The sequence below is a fragment of the Elephantulus edwardii genome, unplaced genomic scaffold (assembly GCF_000299155.1).
Source record: "Elephantulus edwardii isolate Elephantulus edwardi_28Jun2011 unplaced genomic scaffold, EleEdw1.0 scaffold00015, whole genome shotgun sequence".
Taxonomy (NCBI): domain Eukaryota; kingdom Metazoa; phylum Chordata; class Mammalia; order Macroscelidea; family Macroscelididae; genus Elephantulus; species Elephantulus edwardii.
Window position 1 is genome coordinate 4710503 of NW_006399765.1, and position 22639 is coordinate 4733141.

A 22639-nucleotide genomic window follows, 5' to 3' on the forward strand; every position below is an offset into this window, starting at 1 on the left:
GTCGTGGGGGAGGGGGCCTTTCTGTGCCTGGGTTTCCTGGGGGGTGATTACAGTAATAATAATCCCGACCTCGACCTCGGAGGGCTGTTTTTGAGGCTTAAATTGAGTTGGGGGGGGGGAATTCTTAAGAGTGTCTGACAGGTCTATGTGCTTAATTGAATTACTGCCATAGCTGTGAAACCACTTGCTGGTGTAAATGGTTACTACACTCAGTTGCTAATGGAAAGGTTAAAAGTTCAAGGGCACCCATTGCGGAAGAAAGACCTGGTGATTGGCTTCTGGGCCGCGCGGGGGAATCCAGGGAAACAGACTCTGTAAACTCTATGCAACACAGTTCTACTCAGACATACCGGAAGTTGTCATGAGTTTAAATCAACTAAAAGGCAATTGGTGGAGTCCCTTGTCCGAGGGAGTTGCATCTCTCATCCAGAGGCGGTGCCTCTCTGGAGGTTCAGCTCCATCAGCACCTCTGAGAGAGAAAGATGGGTTCTCTCCTCCCTTGGAGGTTTAACCTTCAAAACTCTGCGAGGGTCAGCTGTGAGTGGGTGCCAACACCAAGGCAATGTCTGACACAGAGAAAGGCCTCAATGGATATAATTTCTCTCATCCCATGTTGTTGTTGATATATACTGTCAAGTCGCTTGTAACTCATAGCAATCCTATGTTCAACAGCTCTAAATCCTGCTCTATCCTCAGCCAACCTTATTGTCTCTGACACACTTACCCCCATTATTCCAGTCACTGAGTCAATCCATCTCATCAAGGGTCTGTCTTCCTCTCTTGTACTGTTCCTCCACCCTCCGAGCATCTCATCCCATATACTTGATTTATTACGGGGTAGGACAAAAAACAGGAAAGCAAAGAGAATTCTATTAAATGTCCCAGGAACGCCCTATGAAGAACCCACTTTGTTCTGATCGCTTCAGAGTATTTTAAAATAAAATTTTAAAAATTCCTAAAACTAATATAAAATTGAACTCTCATCCATCCCTCCTGAGCCAACTGCTGCCATTAATGAGTCCATCTTCTTAAAAGTTTACATCATCTAGATGTCATGCATCAATAAATAATACATAGAATTTCTTTTATTCAACATAAAGGTTATCTAATTGTAGGTTCTTCAGCAATGTCTCCCCACCCCTTCTCATTATTAAGTTGTCAGGATCTACTCTTGTCAAGAAATAGAGGCCTCATCCATCCCATCTAACTACAAAAAAGTGTCCCAGTGAGTGACCGCCCACACTGTTCTCCCTTCCTCTATTGGTGTACCTTCAGGTTGATCTCGGTTATTCACTTGACAAATAATCCTCTGAGAACACTGTGGGCTATGGGTTTGGACACATATACAGGTATTTCTTGAGGACATTGCCAAGAGATTGATAACTTCTCCAAGGAGACATTTGTCTCCCTTCCCTTTTTGGAGAGAAGAAAGTAGACCTTGAAGAGTCAAGCAGGGAGCTTGAGGCAAAAAGGACAGAAGCATACAGCTCAGCTGACCTCCCAGGTCTCACAAGGCCAGGGACTTTCATCCACCTTGATCACAGTGCTCAAAAACTTAGTAGGTGCTCAAAAACTGGAAGCACACTTAGTAGGTGTTCAAAAACTGGAAGCACAGTCTAAGAGGCCAATTTCAGAGGGTCTTCACTCCTATGAAGGTATCTGCACTCAGAGACATAGTCAGGGGTTGGACTTTAACTCTTCTCAGAGGCATGGACATGTCTATCTTGATAAGCACTGTCTTATAGTTATAGTTGTTGTTGTTGTTGTGTGCCATCTGTTGATCATCAACTCTGAAGTACTTGAGCCCGTTGTTATGGTCAGTCGATCTTGTTGAGGGTCTTCCTCTCCTCTGCTGAACTTTCTTAGTGTAATGTCCTTTTCCAAGGACTGGCCATTTCTAACAAAATGCCTGAACTGTGTGGGATGAAGCTTCACCATCCATGCCTCCAAAGACAGACTATAGAGCATTTTCTCTAAGACAGACCTGTTTGTTCTTCTGGCAGCCCGTGGTATATTCAGTACTCTTCTCCAACACAACTCAGTTACTCACAGTAGGACCCAAAATCGCATCTAATGAACAAATGCACCAAATAAATGTTGAACAACCTTTCCTGTGAACGGCTCATTAGTATATTTCAACTGGTCACACATCATGATTGATTTTAATTAATTGTTTGCATTTAAAACAAAGAGTTGATTTGAATCTAGATTCTTGTCTTCTAAAAAAATGAGACAAGTAAATGCTGGTCCTGGGACTAGAACCAAGGTCTCCTGTGCCTCCCTGCTCTTCTCTCCTGGCAATATTGGTGGAATCAAATAGGAAAACTCCATGACTGGGCCTTGGCTGTCCAGCTTGCATCTTCCTTGTCTGATCCATTCAAACCCCTAAAGTCACCTGAGTTTTCAAGCCTCATCTCCAATAATGATAAGGCCTTCCTATCAAAAATAATTGTGAAGCCCAAAGAAGATATGGAATTTTCCTAAAGTCACACAGCAAGTTAGTGGTACAATGTCTCTCAGCTTCTATCTTTCTAAATGGCCTTCTACAATACTTTGTTCTCCATTTTTTTCCAGTTTTCCCCACCCCAGGATTAAGGGTTAGAATGAATTTGTAGAGGCATGGGCCTTGCTGCCGAAGAAGTCCTTGCTCAAATGTCAAGGGTGTTTTTGCTTTTGACCAGTGGCTGTACCCCCCAGCCCCGTGCATGGGGTTTGCATTTCCTAATTCTGCCTTCATAGTACCTACCTGAACTTCCATAATCACCTTGAAATCCTTTGGCCCATGAGACATAGTGCACCCAAAAGACTGGGAGCACTACTCTTGCCTCTTGCCCGAGAAATGAAGAAGAAGAGCACGCAGGGTGGAGGAGAGCTAAACTTGTGTGTTGATAAAGCCTCACAGAAGTTGTGGTGCAACTCCCTTCCCTTTCTGAGTCTAAGTTTCCTTATTTGAAAAGTGGAAATATCCACGCAGGAATTCCTTTCATGTTAAATTGCATGCATATAAAATAACATTTTCTATGGGATGATAGAAGGAAATTGATGCCTTTAAGCTATGGTGCTGGAGAAGAGAATTGAATATACCAAGGACTGTTAGGAGAACAAACAGGTCTATCCTAGAGAGGGTGATACCAAGCTGCTCCTTGGAAGCAAGGATTTTAAAGCTCTATCTGACATTCTTTGGGCATGTGGCCAGGAGGGACAGCATACTTGGGAAGGTGGACGGACAGTGCAGGAGAGGAAGACCCTGGATGAGATGGATTGACTCAGTGACTGGGGTAATGGGGGTAGGTGTGTCAGAGATAATAAGGTTGGCTCAGGACAGAGCAGGGTTCAGAGCTGTTGTACACAGGGTTGCTAAGAGTCACGTGAGACTTGACAGCACATAACAATAACAACATGAGTAACTGGGGTAGTGAGGGTCAGTGTGTCAGAAACAGTGCGATTGGCTCAGGACAGAGCAGAGTTCAGAGCTATTGTGCATAGAGTCACTGTGAGTCCTAGGCAACTTGACAACATATAAAACAGCAACAACACTTCTTTGTTTCCAACTTTTGCATTCAAATCACCAGTTATTGATATATTTTCATTACATGTTCAATCACTTTCAGATTTCAGAATTTGTTAGAAAACCATCAATTTCTTCATGTTTGGCTTTAGTGGTTAGTGTCTAAAAAATAATTTGTGCTAATAGATCTTCCTTATATGCGTGTACATATATGATTCTACTGACAACATAGATTGGGTTCTGACTTGGATTTTGAGTTGGGTCAGAACTTGAGATGTTCTTTTTGATGATGAATGCAGCATAATTGTGGTTGTTATGTGCCATCGAGTCGTTTGCGACTCATAGTAACCCTATGTACAACAGCCCTAAACTCTTCTCTATCCTGTGCCAATCATACTGCCTTTGACACACCCATCCCGATTACCCCAGTCACTGAATCAATCCATCTCATAGAGGGCCTTCCCCTCTTGCGCCGTCCCTCCACCCTCCCAAGCATGATGTCCCTCTCCAAGGACCTGTCCCTCCTTTCAACATGCCCAAAGTATGTCAGACGAAGCCCCAGAGTCCTTGCAGCATCATAACTCTTCAATTTTTCAGTGCCAGCATAGAACAGTGTATCACTATCCAATTCAAAATGTCCCAAACCAGTACATTTTAGCTGTGGTGTTGGAGAAAATTGCTGAAGATCCCATTAACTACAAAAAACCCCAAACAGATATGTCTTGAAGAAGGTGCGGACAGAGTACTCCTTGGAAACAAAGATGATGAAACTTAGTTTCACATACTTTGGCCATGTTGCTAAAAGAGGCTATTTCATGGAGAGGGACACCAACCTTGGAAAGGAGTCTATACAGTCCTCTCAGAGGGACAATGAAGAAGAGGAAGACCCTCAACCAGGTGGATTGACACATAGACTGTGGCAATGAGCTTGCGTGTGTCCGATAGTGTGAGGTTGGAACAGGTAGGACAGTGTTCAAATCTATTATTCATAGATTGCTATGAGCTGTGCTTGACTCGATGGCACCAAACAACAAAACAACAGCAATGCCCAGGATGTAGATCTTTGTGTGTTCCATTTGTGCATCACACATTCCATGTTCCACTCATTAATGACTGTTTTCAGGCATTTCTCCTTATTTTGAGTCATATCCATCAGCAAATGAAGGTCCTTCGTTGAGTGCAAGCTTTGCTCCATCCACATCATTAAGGCTGACTCTAAGAAAGAAACTCTTTCTCAGTCACATTTTTAGTGCCTTCCATCTGAGGACCTCATCTTCTGATACCAGACCACACAATGGTTCACTCTTCTTTTAAAAAATTTTTTTAAATTTTTTATTTTGTGTGCGTGTACTGTCAAATCAAATCTGACTGGTACAGGAGGATATTGCGCCTCCTTCTCCGGCAGAGCATCTGGTGGACTTGAACCGTGTTCCTCTGGGATTGCAGTGCTGCTTCTTGCCACTAGGCCACCAGAGCTCCCCTACAATGGTTCACTCTTAGAGTTTCCAAGAATTGAATGGCTAGTCCTGCTTCTTAGTAGGTTGTAGTCCAGAAACTCTGCTAAACCACGTCTTCCATACCCTGCTGGTATTTGAGACGCCAATGGCACAGCTTCCAGAATCCCAGCAACGTGCAAGTCATCACAGTGTGAAAAATTGACGGACAACTGTACAAAAGCCTTTGACTGTATGGTGTGATCCATACGTAAGTCATACATAAGGATATTGGGAATTCCTGACCCCTTAATGTCATGTATATAGAACTCGTATGTGGACTAAGAAGCAGTCATTCAGATGGAAGAAGGGGAAACTACATAGTTTACAATCAGGAAACATATGCATCAAGGTTGTATTCTTTCACCAACCTTGTTCAATCTGTATCCTAAACAAGTAATCTGAGAAGCTGGACTTTATGAACGTGAATATGTAATCAAGATTAGAGGAGGACTTATCAACATCTTGTGCTATGCAAGAGCCTTGTTTTCATGGATAATAACATCTTTATGGGAATGACACACTAATGGTGACTTAGGCTCTGGAGAGATATTTGCAGAATTGATGCCTTTGAATTGTGGTGCTAGAAAAGAGTATTGAACATACATACCATGGACCACCAAGAGAACAAACAGTTCTGTCCTGGAGACGGTGAAAGCAAGCTGCTCCTTGGAGGCAAGGATTTTAGCTCTGCCTCACATACTTTGGGCACATTTCCAGGAGGGACCAGTCGTTGGAGAAGGACTTCTTCATGCTTGGAAGGATGGAGAGACAAGCATGGGAGAGGAAGACTCTGGATGAGATGAATTGACACAGTAACTGAGGTAATGGGGGTAGGTGTGTCAGAGACAGTGAGACTGGCTCAGGACAGGGCAGGGCTCTGAACTGTTGTTTATAGAGTCACTATGAGTCACAGGTGACTCGACAGCACATAACACCACTTCTTCTAGCTCCCTAAGAACCTTTCTTCCTGTAGTTTCAACAAAAGGCCCAAGGTTGACTCTGATTGGCCAAGAATGAGTCACCTGCCTATCTCTGTTTCTATTAGTGCAACTCTGATTGATTCAATTTGATCACACATCCACGTCTATAGGCAACAATTGGAGTCAACTCTACTCCAACCCATGAACTGAGAATGGGGATGAATGGGTCCCTGAGAAGAAATTTGGAGTCTGTGGCCAGAATAAGGGAGAAGAAGTAGCAGCCTGGTGATAAGGAATTGCGCTGCCAGCCCAGAGACACACGATCTGAATCCACCAGGTGCTCCATGAGAAAAAGATGGGAGAATGTCGCTATGAGTCAGTTCTAATCTGACAGTACGTAACAGCAAACTTGTGGCAGAAGTGGGACCAGAACCCAGGATTCTTCATCCCTTACAGGCCTTACAGGCCTCTGCTTGAACCTAGAAGCTCCCAGGAAACAGTCTTCCACCCACTCCAGGGGATACCTGGCAGATACTGGCCGGTCCCCATAGGTTTGACTCTGCATGCAGGAGGGAGCTCTGAGCCACCAAGGCCAGCCTGGTGACCGTGGGAAGCAATCAGAGCAAACAAGCCGAGCGTTCTCATTTCCCTCTCAGCGGACAGTCACAGAGGCCGAGGAGGCAAGACTCGGTTTCAGGTCCCACAAGGCGGCAATGACCTAAGGAAGTGTGTTTGGCAGGGGTCAGCAGTTCTGAGCTCGCCTGGGGCCAAAGGGGCCTCTTCTGCTCTCAGAACCTGGTTTTGACCGCACTAGATGAGAAACATGTGCTCAGGAGGTCTTTTCAAAGCCTTTCACATCCCTTACCACACTGGACCTCAGCCCAAACCTGAGAAGCAAGTGCCTTCTGTTTTATTTGTTGTTTACCCACTCACTTGTTGCTGTCAAGGCGAAACCCGGAACTGACCTTCCATTGGGTTTCTAAGTCTGTCAATTGCACAGGAAGTGAGGGCTCAACTTCCTCCTGAGGAGCCGCTGGTGGACTTGAACGCCTAGAGTGGCATGGCCTTTGGGTTAGCAGAGCAGCTTCCTACCATCAAGTCACTTCTAGTGCACAGAGACCCTGTGAGAAACAAAACAAAACAAAACAAAACAAAACAAAACAAAACAAAACAAAACACTGTTTGCTACTGCACCGTCTTCCGAGCCGTTACAGTGTTTAAACCTGTCCTTGCAGCCACTGTGTCGAACCATCTCATTGAGGGTCTTTCTATTTTTCGCTGGTTCTGTACTTACCAAGCATGTTGTCCTTCCCCAAGGAGGGGCCCTCCTGATAATACGTGCAAAGTAAGATGAAACTTTGTCATCCTTGCTTCTGAGGAGCATGCTGGCTTTTCTGTTTCCAAATACAGTTGTTTGTTCTTCTATATATTGTGAATACACAATATATTAAAATTCTTCACTAACATAACACAAGTGCATCTGGTTTTGTCTTGGGTTCCCCCTGCTTCTTTACTCATTGTCCAGCTTGCACATGCATAGGAAGCAATTGAAAATTCCATGCTTTGGGTCAGGTGCACTGTGGGAGCCGAATATCAAATTTAATATTAATAATAAACCAAATGCTATATCAGGATATAAGAGAAGCGTAATACAAGCTAGAGTTAACCCTGAGACACTAAGGCTTATCACCATATCACTTAGTTTTTATCACCATAATTCTTAATTTGTATTTACTGAATCCCTCCCTCCTGAGATTAGCATAAGGTAAACAATAGAGAAGAACTCTGCCTTATCCTTCCTTTACCTTCCTGATGATTCCCAATAAATACATGGAGAGGCATGGCTTGGGTGCTTCAATCATCAGGACTGCTGGTCCCCTGTCTTTACTCTCTCTTATCTCACTCTTGGTTGTCTGTCTCATTATTACTTTACCCTTGGTATGCAACAGTACAACTTAGTCCTCAAAGTGACAACCGCTTTGCCCTTGAGCACTTTCAAGAGGCCTTTGGCAGCAGACTTGTACAATGCCATATATTGTTTGATTTCTGCCTCCATGGGCATTGATTATGCATCCCAGAAAAACTAAATCCTTGACAACTGCAACCTTTTCTCTGTTTATCATGATGCTTCTTTTTGGCCGAGTTGCAAGAATGCTTGTTTTCTTTATGCTGAGTTATAATCCATGCTGAAGGCATTAGTTCTTCATCTTCATCAGTAAACACTACAAATCCACTTTCAGCCAACATGATGGTGTTATCTGCATATCACAGGGTTGTTATCGAGTCTTCATTCTTGATGTTGTATCCTTCTTATACTCTAACTTCTCAGATCATTTGCTCAGCACATAGCCTGATTAAGTACGGTGAAAGGATAAACCCTGATGTACAACTTTCCTTATTTTAAACTGTGAAATAATTGGCTCTTCATCTATGTAGAGGTTCTGTATGAACACAATTAAATGTTCTAGAATTTCCAATCTTCACAATATTATCAATAGTTCAGTGTGATCCACAGTGTCAAATGCCTTTGCATAGTCAATAAACACAGGTAAATGTCTTTCTAATGTTATCTACTTTGAGTTAGAATTCATTGGACATTTGTGATGCTATCCTTTATTCCAATTCTCTTCTGATTCTGGCTTGGATTTCTGGCAGATCCCTGGCAGTGTACTGCTGCAAGTTTTGTTGTTGTTTTTTAAAAAAAAAAACTATCTCGGCAAACTTTTACTTGTTTGCAATACCTATAGTCTTTCATCCTGAACATTATATTCTCAGTCTCTGAGCAACTGTGGGGAAGGGCTATGCTGGCACACATTTTTACAAGTACAGTGGTGGAGCATTTATTTATTGAAGAGTAATGATGTCAGTTTAAGGACTAAGGTGCATCTGATGGAGGCCATGGTTTTCCAATTACTTGCTATTCACCTGAGAGGCAGACAATGAATGTATAGGGATGAGAGAAAGAACTGATACCTTTGAGCTGTGGTATTGGAAAATAACACTGAACATCCCACGGACGTCCAGAATAACAAATATGTCTTGGAGAAAGAAGGTGCAGCCAGAGTGCTCTTTAGAGGCAAGAATGGTGAGGATTCACCTCACATACTTTGGGCATGTTGCTAGCAGGGGCTATTCTTTGAAGAGGGACATGATGCTTGGAAGGGTGGAGGGTCAGGGAAGGAGAGAAATACCCTCAATCAAGTGGCTTGACACAGTGACTGCTGTAATGGGCTCTAGAGTGTCAGTAAGTGTGAAGATGGCACAGGACAGGACAAGGTTCAGAACTGCCATTCATAAGGTCGTTATGAGTCATACTCAACTAGATGGCACCTAACAACAGCTCGGAGTGCCACCCTTCTCCCTGTGTAACTGTAACACTTCCTTTCCCTTTGGAATTACCATGCAGTGGCAAGCAGCCTTTCATGATTTTCTGGTAGCTGGACTGTAAAATTGAGACTAATCTGAGATTGCCTGACCATTGGGTATTTGAGTGGATTGCCTTTTCCATGTGTGACCTAAGATCATTGTGCAGCATCTACTAAAACTCCACTCTTCCTTTTTTCAATAAAACTGTTTGACAAACAAATGTGCTTGACACTTCAAAAGGAGGGCGGACTTCTATTTTACAAGGAGGGAAATGAGGCTCAGAGATGGAAAGTGGTTTGTCCAAGGTCACACAGCCAGTCAGTAGCAGGATCAGGATGCAACCCTGAAAATTCTGGCTGCCATGTTCAGTCCTCTTTTCATGGCCTTGGGTGGGTCTCAAATCTGAGTGTGCATAAGAATCTTCTGCAGAATTGTTAGAAATTCAGATATCTCCCTCATCTCCAGAACCTATGGTTCATTTGATATGGAGGGGGACCCAGGGACATGCAAAAACCAGTAAGACTATTTTATGTGCTAGTGGCAGAAACAGCTCAAATGACTTGGGCAATGTTGAGAATTTCTTGCTCATTAAGTGAAAAAAATCTTAGGGTCAAAAAACTTCAGGCGTGGTTGGATCCAGGTGCTGAAGGATATTTTCAGGGGTCACTTTCTCTTCATTGCTCAACTCTGCTATCTTCTGTGGTGACTTCATTATAAGACAACCTCTCCTTTCAAGGTAATTTTCGGAGAGACCCTTCCTATGAAGATGGCGCCGAAAGCAAAGAAGGAAGCCCCTGCCCCTCCCAAAACTGAAACCAAAGCAAAGGCATTGAAGGCCAAGAAGGCAGTCCTGAAGGGCGTCCACAGCCAAAAAAAAAAGAAGATCCGCACGTCACCCACGTTCCGGCGGCCTAAGACGCTGAGACTCCGACGGCAGCCCAAATACCCCTGGAAGAGCGCTCCCAGGAGAAACAAGCTTGACCACTATGCCATCATCAAATTTCCCCTGACCACTGAGTCAGCTATGAAGAAGATAGAAGATAACAACACACTTGTGTTCATTGTGGATGTCAAGGCCAATAAGCACCAAATTAAGCTGTAAAGAAGCTCTATGACATTGATGTGGCTAAGGTCAACACTTTGATTAGGCCTGATGGAGAGAAGAAGGCCTATGTTCGACTTGCTCCTGATTATGATGCTTTGGATGTTGCCAACAAAATTGGGATCATCTAAACTGAGTCCAGTGGGCTAATTCTAAATGTAATAAATTTTTCTCACCATAAAAAAAAAGGTAATTTTCAAGTGTTCCAGGTACCTACACCTCAATGTACCTCGAGCATGTTGCTAGGAAAGGCTATTTCTTGGAGACGGACATCATGCTTGGAAAGGTGGAGGATCAGCAAAGGAGATGAAGACTCTCGACCAGATGGCCAGGCACAGTGACTGCAGCAATGGGCTTATGTGTGTCAGAAATGATGAGGATGACACTGGAAAGGACAGGATTCAGATCTGTGCTTCATAGGGTCTCTATGAGTCATACTCAACAGCATCTAACAACAATAACACATCAACAACTCTTAGAGAAAGGACCCTTTTCCCAGCAAAATCCTAGAGCTGATTTTTGTTCTCTCAGTAGGATCACAGGTTGTTATGTGCCATTGAGTCACCTATGACCCCACATACAACAGCTCTGAAGCCTGCCCTGTTCTGAGCCAGTCTCACTGACACTGACACACCAACCCCCATTGCCCTAGTTTTTGTGTCAATCCATCTCATCTGGGGTCTTCCTCTCCTGTGCTGTCCTTCCATCTTTCCAAGCATGATATCCTTCTCCAAGGACCAGTCCCTCCTGGCCATATGCCCAAAATATGTGAGACAGAGCTTCAAAATTCTAGCCTCCAAAGAGAAACTTGGTTTCACCCTCTGCAAGACAAACCTATTTGTTTTCTTGGCAGTCCATGGTATGTTCAAGACTCTTCTCTAGCACCACAACTCAAAGGCATCAATTATTCTTCCATCAGCCTTAGTCATTGTTCAGCTCTCTGATGTACAGCAAGTAACTGTGAAGACAATGGTCTGGATCAGCCGCATCATCTTAATCTCTAGACTTATGTTGAAATCAATTTCTACACACAGACCAAGACCGAGGTTAGTCCCACTAAACCTCAAGCACTAAGTAAAGGAAGTTGTGTCCGCAAAGGAAAATTTAGGTGCTTTTGTCAGAAAGGACAGATACTGAGCACGCAAGAGCAATGGATGTTCACTGGACCAGTGCTTCTCTACGAGAATGTGCGTGGGTCATGTGGGGCCTTTTTGGATTTGATGGGAACTCTGCATCAGTAACCAGATCCTGACTGGTGCTGAGGTTGCAGATTGGCTGAGAATCAAAGCACTCTTCCTGCATCCCTAAACTCACTCCAGCTCTCGGTTACAGGGCATTTGCAGGTCCCAGGAGCAGAGAAGCCCTGAATTAAGTGAATCTCTATGTCATCCTCCCCTGCAGTCCCAAAACCTGCCTGAACATCATTAACGTATGATGTAGTGAGGTTGTGTGCTGTTGAGTCAGAACTGACATCATAGCTGACCCTCCAGTGAGTTTTAAGAGGCAGTAAATCTCACAGAAAGAAATTGCCCATTTTTCGCCCAGGGAGCAGCTGGTGAGTTTGAACTGAGTGCCTTTGGGATTGCAGCGCAGCTTCTTACCACTAGGCCGCCAGAGCTCCCTAGCATATGTGTCATTGTTATGTGCTGTCAAGTCACCTGCAATCCATAGTGACTCTATGTACAGCAGTTCTGAATCCTTCCTTATCCTGAGCCAGTCTCACTAAATCCAACACACCGATGCCCATCGCCCAGTTACTGCAGATATGTAGCTGTGTTAAAAAAAAAATCCTTCATCACCCAATGAGAAGCTGATACCCAGTTGTATCTCCCTAAAGTGTATAAAAAAACCCAACTTTGTCTGCTCGCAGTCGACTCCTCTGTCTCCTGCGAGAGATAAGGGTCGGCCTGGAGTTCTGCAATAAACCTCTTATCTCTTGCTGTTGCATCAAAAAAAAAAATCCACCTTCCTCTCTCTCTCTCTCTCTTACACACACACACACACACACACACACACACACACATTTGTCTTCCTGGGCCCCACTCCTGATATACTGAATCAGCATGTCCAAAGGTGGGAATTAGAATTGTTTTGTTTTAAATTGATTTTGTCGTTACTTTTTAAGTTCTCCTAGGACATTCCAGGTCCAGGGACCACTCATCAATGTATTGCAGACTCTTCTACCAAGCCGTGGTTGTACTGACCATTGTCCCCGTCACTGACACGTATAAGAGGATCCACATTATAAACTCGTTCTTCATTTAGTGCTCTAGGAGTATTTGTGACTTTTTAAACCTGAAACAAAACTCCTGGAACGTGAACCGCACCATCAGGGAGCTTCTCGCTTCCTCACATAACTGATCTCATAGGATCAAAAGAGCAGCATTTGCCCAAAGATAAAGCGCAGAAGGCAGGAAGGGGTAGGATGAAAAGATTAAAAGGATCGATCACTTGTTTACTCTCTGCCTTCCAACTCGTGAACCCTCTCTTGGGTTTCTGAAGGTTGTAAGTTGCAATTAGAGACCACCCATCCTCCTCCTACACAGCAGCTAGTGGGTTCGAACCCCAAGGGATGCACAGCCAACTCACCATGGACCTCCCCAGCTCCCTGAAAGATTCATGGAAATGAAAATTAAAATAGTATGACTATGTTATGGATATTGTAATTAGTGTTATGAAACAAAATGTGTATGAATGGTTGACTGAAAACCAATCTTTGTAAACTTTCATTCAGATTGTTACAAAAATGTATGCATAGTTGGAGAAATTGAGAAATTATGGTACATTCACACAATGGAATACTATGCAGCACGCAGAAGCAATGATTTAAAAAATTACTACATAACTTGGGAGGGACTGGAGAGCATTATGCTAAGTGAACTAACTCAGTCCCATAAGGACAATACTGTATAAGATCATTATTATAGAAATGGAAAGATCTTTAGTAGTAAAACAGGTATAAGGATCCATGGGGGAGAGGGTAGGAGCAGAAGGGTGAGGATGGGCGGGGGAAGGGTAATTACAGAGTTGCACAATTTGATGGGGGGGGTAAAGAAAATGGGAACGATCTGGTGTGAAAAACAATGTATACAAACTTTGTAAGCAAACCAGCATAAAAAGAATTACTTTGAAAGGTGTGTTTACCTATTTACATATTTTATATATTTATACACATATATAATATTTGTCATGGCAAATTGCATTGACTTATATTTGTATTGACAAATATTTGCACTGACTATCAGACATTCCTCTAGGTCGTATAGCCCTGGTGTACAAGTTGCCATACCGCATTCACTTTTGGTTGCTGTGAGGCTGAACACCGTGATACTGGTGTGTCAAATACATTGATGATTGGCTACCCAATGCGGACAGAGAGTGGGGTGGAGCTCCTCGATTAAAACAAGCTTGGAAGGAGGAGTGGCATCCACTTCCATAATAGCTTGCCTCTGGAAACCCTATGAACCTGGAGAGAGGATGAAAGGCACCTAAGCATCAAGGACTCTACTTCATAGAGTTGCTATGAATCGCCTGCGAATCGACGACACTTAACAACAACAACAACATCTAGGATATTATGGGACAAGGTACAAGTTTCTTTTTTTTCTGTCTTGACTACTAGTAAACCCAGAGACAACTCTAGTACTCACTGATAGTAGTTGTCACACCCTAGGCTCCTCATTCAAGAACCTTCCTTTTCTATAAGGTATAGAATAACCCTTTTTGAACCACAAAATATTTTGCATGTAGTTTCACTTCATATTGTGGTTCCTTTGGGGCTTGAACCCAGGGCCTTCTGCATGTAAAGCACTGCGTGATAACCACTACACTGTGGAATCCTGCATTATGCAGATGATACAACCTGCTTGCTGAAACTGAGGAGGACCTGAAGCAGTTGCTGCAGAAGGTCAAGGACTGCAGCCTTCAATATGGATTGAAGCTCAATATCAAGAAAACAAAGATTCTCATTCCAGGGCTAACTGGCAGCATCATGATAGATAGTGAAGAGATTGAGATTGTTCACAGCTTTAGTTTGCTCGGCTCCGCAATCAACACTTTTGGCACCAGCAACCAGGAAAGTAAAAGACATATTGCATTGGGAAAGTCAGCTTCAGGGACCTTTCCAAAGTACTGAAAAGCAACATTGTCAGTCTAGAGATTGAGGTGTGCCTGATACAGGCAATCATTTGCTATGTATCAGAGAGCTGGACAATGACTAGAGATGATAGGAGGATTGATGTCTTTGAACTTTGGTGTTAGAAAAGAGTACTGAAAATACCACAGACTCTTAAGAGAACAGATTCATCCTGGAGAGTGTGAAACCTTGGAGGTGAGGATTCTGAAGCTTCATCTGTCATACTTTGTTTTGTATTCTTTTGGTGTGTGTGTGTGTGTGTGTGTGTGTGTGTGTACCATCAAATCAGATCTGACTGGTACAGGAGATTGACCCTCCTCCAGCAGAGCATCTGGTGGATTCGTCTGACATACTCTGGACAAGTTGCAAGGAGGTATCAGTCCTTGGTGAGGGATGTCATGCTTAGGAGGGTGGAGGGTCAGTTCAAGAGAAGAAGACCCTCTATGAGATAGATTGATTCAGTAACTGAGGTAACAGGGTAGGTGTATTGGAGACAGTGAGATTGGCACAGGTTAGAGCAGGGTTTGGGGCTATTGTACATAGGGTCTCTATGAGTCACAGGCGACTCAATGGCACAAAACAACAACAATTTCATTTCATAAGCTTTCTCAAATCCTCTTTGGAAGTCATTTTTTCTTTGGAACTTTCTTGACTTTCTCCATTAATTTTAAAATTTAGCATTTAGAAATTATTACTGTGGAAAATATTTATGTGTGTGTAACTTTTTTCAATTGTGATTTTAACAAAGTTTACAGAAAAGTTGGATTTCCTTCCATTCATTTATTGTTGCATATTTTGGAAGAATATTTTTTAAAGTTCCTTTTCTTTTCAGAAGCATGGGAGGAGATTGCCCATCTTTTTCTAAAGGAGTGCTTGGTGGGTCCAAATCTCCTGTCTTTTGGTTGGCAGTGCAACTTCTGACTCATTAGGCTACAGGAGATCCTAAATAAATATATGTTGTGGTTGTTGTTAGGTGCCATTGATATGTTGTTGTTACGTACCATTAAATTGCCTGCCACTCATAACAATCCTATGTACAATAGCTCTGAGTCCTGGTCTATCCTGAGCCAATCTCACTGTCTCTGACACAACTACCCGCATTACCCAAGATACTGTGTCTGTCCATCTCATCTGGAGACTTCCTCTCCTGCACTGTCCCTACACCTTTCTTTTCTTTTTTTTAAAATTGTTAATTTTTAAAAATCCATTTAATTAACTAAAAAAAAGTCCCTTTTCTTAGTCTTTTTGTATGTCCCCTTACATGATTGTTCATAACACTTTCTACTAGGATCTTAGTGTCTTCTACATTCAGCTTTAGAACATAGTTTGATATTGGACATGTTTTTACCATTTGCCTGTTTTGTTTGTTTGTTTTACTTTTATTGTATTATTTTTACGTGTACCATCAAATCAGATCTGACTGGTACAGGAGGAGATTGCCCCCTCCTTCTCCAGCAGAGCATCTGATGGATTTGAACTGTTTACCTCTGGGATTGCAATGCAGCGTCTTGCCACTAGGCCACCAGAGCTCCCTACCATTTGCCTTTTCTATAACTCAGTAAATATCTTAAAGGAGCACTATTGCCATAACAGGTTACGCACTGGACGGCTAGTCATCAACTCCGAGGGAGAAAGATGGGCCAGCCTGCTTCCACAAGCATTCAGAGCACTGGCAACCCTACAAGACAGTTCCACTCTGTCCTGCAGGATCACTATGAGTTAGAATCAAGCTGACAGCAGTGAGTTTGGGGTTTATAAGTCTCTTAACAAGTTTTCTATGCTCTTTAGAGTCACTCCCTAAAAAAATTCTTTTTACGTGACTTTGGAATGCAATTCTTTGTTTGTTTGTTTGTTTGTTTGTTTGTTTCAAGCCATACAATGAAATTAAGTCAGTCTTTGTAGAAAGCAACAATGATGAAACTTGTAACTTGATAAAGTCTGTGGAAACACAACAGAAACCTTTTTTTTTTGTAAGAAGTTTCACTTAACTCTCTTATATTAGAGGTTTCTTTTTTTTAATTAGGAAAAACATATTGGGGGTACAAGGAGGTGAGGGTTGAGGGCAGAAGGGTGAGGATGGGCCAGGATGCAGTTGCAGAGCTACACAGTTTGGTCAGTGGGGGAAGCAGGTGAAGGAAATGATGAGGATCCAGTGGGGACCAGATGCTACAGAGGAATGACAAGCATTTTCCAATGGTAATTAAACCAACTGTCTTATTGATTTGGGAACTGGATGCCGACTCTCTGGCTTCTTCATGCTGAACAGGGGCGTAGATGGAAAGGGGGGAAGGAAGGATGCTTTATCACCTTACTGGTGGTCTTGGGTTAAAGCTGCTTGCCTTCTTGTTCTGTTAGAAGATATTTTCCTGTCATTTGCTCCCCTCTGGACTGCAAAGTGTTTTCCCAGGTGGGTCCAGTGGGGATGGCTGGTTGAACCCAGAGGCTCCATTCTTCTTTGCTTCCTTAACTGTCAGTTGTATTTCCTTTTTGTCACTGTCACTGGGTTCAGGGTCAATTCTGGAGTAAAACTCAGTGTTAAGGTTAACCTATAGGAAAGGGAGCAAACCTAGAGAGAACAAACTTGTGAGTTACAAATAGAAGGGCTTTGAGGGTGTTGCTTTCAGGTTTACTGGGGGGGAGGGTGGCAGAAGGTAGCCTAGGTAACATTCTCTGGATACCCTAGGCATTCTTTTTTTTTTTTTCCTTCCCCACCCAGGGGTCAGATGGTACAATCTGGGGACTGAGGAGCTCACCCTGAGCCGGGGGCTGGCTCGCCCCGAGCTGGGGGGGCTGAGGGCAGCCCGCCTGGAATGCAATTCTATCTTCAGTTTTCAACTCAACTTTGATCTCAGCACAGGAACCTCATTTTACCTACTATTTTCCACTACACAGAGCATAGCACTCAGGGGGCATGAGTTATTGTTGCTATTGTTGGGTGCCATTGAGTTGAGTATGACTCATAGCAACCCTATGAACAACAGACCTGATCTCTGTCCTCCCCTGTGCCATCCTCATCATCTCTGACACACTTGAGCCCATTGCTGCAGGCACTGTGCCAATCCGTCTCGTTGGGGGGGTCTTCCTCTCTTTTGGCGACCCTCTACCTTTCCAAGCAAGATGTCTCTTTTGAAGGAATAGCCTCTCCCAATAACATGTCCAAAGTAGTCATTTTTTAAGTATGTGTTGTGCTCCTGCAGTGTGACAGGCAAGCCCTGAGCTAAGTACCGAGAGACACAGACACAAACAGGACCCAGACACAACCCTTGTGCAGCATGATGGAAACATTCTATATTTGCACTGTCCATTCCATCGGGCAGAACCACATCGGCCTACCAACACCTGCGTGCAGTGAGCCCTGAGACGCGCTGGTGGTGTAAAGTACTCCTGGGGTTTGAAGAGTTACTACCAAAAAAGAAAAGAATGTAAAGTATCTCATTAATACTTTCTTTTCCTTTACTACATACTGAAACGACCCTTTTAAAAAGATTTATTGTGGTGAAATGTATACCATAGCCTTTATCATTAAATGACGTGCCATTTACCATTTTTATAGCCATAATGTAGTGACATTAAGGACATTTACCATGTTGTATCACTGTCACCATTACGATGGTTTCTACCATTTCCAAGGTTTTTCTCTCAGCCTTGATTGAGTACACTGTAAGGAGCAACTCCCCACATCTTTCCTATTCTCCTCGTAGCCTAACTAACAAGCTTTGGTTTCTATTTTCTACTTGGTTTCTATTTGCATTGCACATTATAGACACTTCATATAGATAAAATCATACACTGGTCTCCTTTTTGTGCCTGACTTATTTCACTCATTGAGTGTTTTCTGGGCTCATCTATGTGCTGTGTGTATGCATCAGCACTTCATTTCTCCTTATTATTGAACAATACCCCATTTTATGGATATACCACATTCTATTTATCCATCCATCTGTCGTTTCCATCTTTTGACTACAGTGAATAACACTGCAGTGAACATTGGAGCATGAGTGTTAACATTTGTCGAGTTCTCATTTTCAATGGGTCATATGAAAATTCTGTTAAACTTCTTGAGGAACCATCACACAATTTTCCTGGTAATATTTTAAATATACATTATTAGGTTTAAAAATATATTTTTAATTTAATGTCACTTTTTTGGCCTTTTTTTATAAGGTAAAAAATAAAGATAGATTTATTAGAGAGTTATATCCCCATAGGGACAGACTTCTCTCCTTGAAAGGAAATATGGAGGAGACATTTGTTTTTTACTTATAAAAGTGTGGCTTCCAGAAAACCATAACTTATATATGTGGCTGACATTATGTTTCTTTTTCTAGGATATCTGATAGTAAGCATTTTTTTATTTCCACACTATACCAGGAAATGGATGTGCTTTATCTTGGTTTAAGGGAACAGTGGCATTTTATACAAATTTACTCTGACCAGTATATGTCTCTCTCTTTTTTTTTTCATTATGCCCATAATATTTATAACAAAATCTATGCCATCTCAGTGTATGCTACTTTTGAAAGCCACACTTTATTTTTAATAATTTTCTTATATTTAAATGAAAGTTTACAAATCACATTGCTTTTTCAGTCATTCCTACTCATTTTGCTTTATAACATTAAATGCCACTTATTAATGTAATTAACTAATTACAATGTCAGATCAATCCCTTATTGTATATTCCCTTTCCCTTCACTCAACTTATCTACTTACCAATTTTTATTCCCTTTCCTAGCTCCATCTCTGGTACCCATCCACTAATCATTCTATCCCTATAGATTCCTTTCTTTGGCTTTTAATAATAGTGGTCTTATACTGTAATAGTCCTTTTATGACTATTTTCCACTTAGCATAGTGTAGACACATCCATGTTCTGCAGTGTTTCATAAATTCTTCATTGCTTCTTTGCAGAAGGACATCATGCTTGAAGGGTGGAGAGACAGTGTAGGAGAGGAAGACCCTGGGTGAGGTGGATTGACACAATAACTGGACTAATGAGGGTAGGTGTGTCAGAGACAGTGAGATTGGTACAGGATAGAGCAGGGCTCAGAGCTATTGTACATAGGGTCGTTGTGAGTCGTAGTCAACTTGATGGCACATAATAACAACAATCACAATTTTTCAATGTTGCATATGATACCATGGTGTGAATGTGCCATAGTTTCTTTTTCTGTTCTCTGTTGATGGACACTTGAGTTGTTTCCACCTCTTTGCTGTTGTAAATAATGCTGCAATGAATTTAGGAGTGGTTGCATCTATTAATGTGGCAGCTCTTACTACATTAGAGTATATACTTAGTGATGGGATTGCTGGATCTAATGGTATTTCTATTCCTACATTTTAAGGAAGAGCCAAGCTACTTTCCATAGCAGTTGCACCATTTTACAGGTTCATAAAATCATACTTTCATGAGCGAAAAAAGAAACTATTGGGAATTCCTCATAACTTCTCTGATGGTATCATTACGTTTGCTACGCCAGTTGAAGGAACTGACAGCATGTTTTGGGTTATGTCACAAGGCAGTGCCCCATTTATTGGTAACAGAAATGGTTACCATTAACATTTGCCTCGTGTTATGTTTATCAGTGTAACAGCCCATAGCTAGAGTGACCCTGTCCTGTCATTCTTTCTTAGGAGAGGCTTTGGATTGTGGGGGACTACAGAATCTCAGGAGAACCTCCAGAGACTGCCGCCGTCCTGAATAGGTGGTGTTCTTTTTGGTGGTTTAATTCTTGCATCAGAATCAGTTTTGCCTCTTGGGTCAGAACAGGAAGTTCTCCATAGAGTTTTTCAATGGTGGTCTTTCAGAAGCAGATCCTTAGGCCTGGGTTTTAAGGTGCCTTTGGGGGTGGTTTCAACTGTCAGCTTTTGGTCACTTAACCATTCGTGCTATCTGGGGACTCTTCCTGAATGCAGAATATACTTGATTTAATGTTTTTCCTGTGTACCACCCTATGTGACAGAGTAGAAGAGCCCCACAGAGTATCAAAGACTATAATCTTTGCATGCTGCCTGCCACATTTTCGTTCTGCAGAATGGTTGGTGTGTTTGAACCTCCAAACTTCTGATTAGCCCTTCACCACTGTGCCACTAGGGCTCCTTACCTAGAAGCGCTATCCCTATGGGCTTGAGAAATGTGAGGTTCACGGCTGTTGACCCTGTTGTTCAGAGAAGTAAAGCAGTACTCTTCCCAACACTGTGTGTTCATCAAAACAGATGAACTGAGATGCTATTGTTACACGATACCACACAAAATGCTGTTTTATTTCCCAGGACTGCAATACATCATTATTGCAAATCAAAGAGAAATATTTGTTTCAGTCTGAAGTCGGTACACACTATATTGTAAAACAGTGATTAATTGTGATAATGTTCCAAATTAATGATATAGCCCTCTGGGACTCTGAGTCAGTTGCTGACTTTATTTACAAAAGGCAAATGAAGCAGAAACCACTCGAATTGGTAGGTGGTAATTCATTCCCAATCCCCACCAGAAGAGACAAAAACAGCTTTGTAAATAAAAGGAAGGTTTCTTTCTTTCTTTTCATTTTTTTTAAAAGTAACTCCTCTAAGCCTACGCATTTGAGATTTTTCTCCCCCTTAAACCACAAACATGTTTATTTTAACCAAGTTCTAACTGGTTTTGAGGGGAACTCTGGCAGCCTACTCTGTGGGAAGTTGCAATGCTAACTCCCTAGGGCGCCTCTCTGTTTGAATCTACCAAGAGCATCAAGGGAGAAAGATGGGCAATATCCTCCATGCAATTCATAGCCTCTCAAAAACCCATTGGAGGGTTCCAACTTGGCAGCAATGAGTTTTTCTAACAGCTTCAGGAGGAAATTTTAACTGTGCCGAGATGAGAACAATCAGTTTCTTATGCCATTGCTTGCAACAAACGTGTATGTGCATTTTGAGACTAGCCATTAAACATTTTCGCTATTTTTGGAATGATGCTGGCTTTTATCAAGTAGTGGTGTTTTCCTTAATGACCTTAAATTTAATTAATCCATAAGCCAAGTCTGTCAGCTATACCTCCAAATCCATCCCCTCCTTAAATCCACCCCCTTTTTGTCTCTGCTGCAACCAGCACCTGGGCCCAGCCACGTTAGTTTACGCCTGGGCTCTTGCATCCACTTCCTTCCACCTTCAAGGCTCCTCCCAATGGAATTCTTTCAAGTACAAAGGGAATCTCAGCCTTCTCCTGCTTAAAGTTGCTCGTGGTTTCCCATCCTTTAGAATCTAATCCGGATTCCTTTAGAATTGAATCCCGATTCCTCACTGACCCAACAAGATGGGGCAGCCCAGCCTCTCCACACTGCCAGCTCAACCACACCGACTTCCTTCAGCACCACATGTGTTCCAGGCACAAACACCCGGGGGCTTTCGCTTCTGCTGTTCCCTCTGCCCGGAACACACTTCCTTCAGGATGTCACCTGACCATTTAATTGGTCACTCACTCGCCAGATCTGTGTCATCTTGCGGAGAGGCCTCGCCAAACTCCCTGTCTAAATCCCTGCCCAGTCTCCCCTATCACACTCCCTCTCACCATCTTCATTCTTTTCAGGAACTAAATGGTTAAACACTTAGCTGCTATTAAGTAAAAGATTAGTGGTTCAGACCAGCTGCTCTGCTGGGGGTGAGGGTGGGGGAGACAATGTGGCAGTTTCCCTCCATATAATAAAGGTTACTTTGGAAACCCTATGGGGCAAGTCACCATGTCCTATTAGGAGGCTCTGAGTCAAATAGACTTAACAACAGTGAGTTTGGTTTTTTGACACAAATTAACCCCTTGTGTGTCAGGGGGGCATTTCTCCATAGGGTTTTCTTTTTTCTGCAGGTTTTCCTGTTTTTAATCAACAAATGTGGCCACACTGCCTTCATACTCACACGAAATCCAATTACTGTAGAGTCAAGTCTGATCCTATCGACTCTCTGCCCTGGAGAGTCACCATGAGCCAGAATCAACCCAATGGCAGTGAGTTTGACTCTGAGGAGAGACTTCATGCAGAAGATAGAACACAGGCACTATCCACTTTGCCACACCCTCTACCGCTCCCTAAAGTCTCCCCAATGTCAGTTGCTAATCATCATTTTCATAGTTTTCAGTGACTG

General features: G+C 42.6%; 1 protein-coding gene across 2 annotated transcripts in view; it reads left to right on the forward strand.

Annotated features, from left to right (window-relative positions):
• HCK (hemopoietic cell kinase) overlaps positions 1 to 22639 on the forward strand; it is a 52948-nt gene that overhangs the window by 875 nt on the left and 29434 nt on the right. The gene's annotated exons all lie outside the window — the stretch shown is intronic.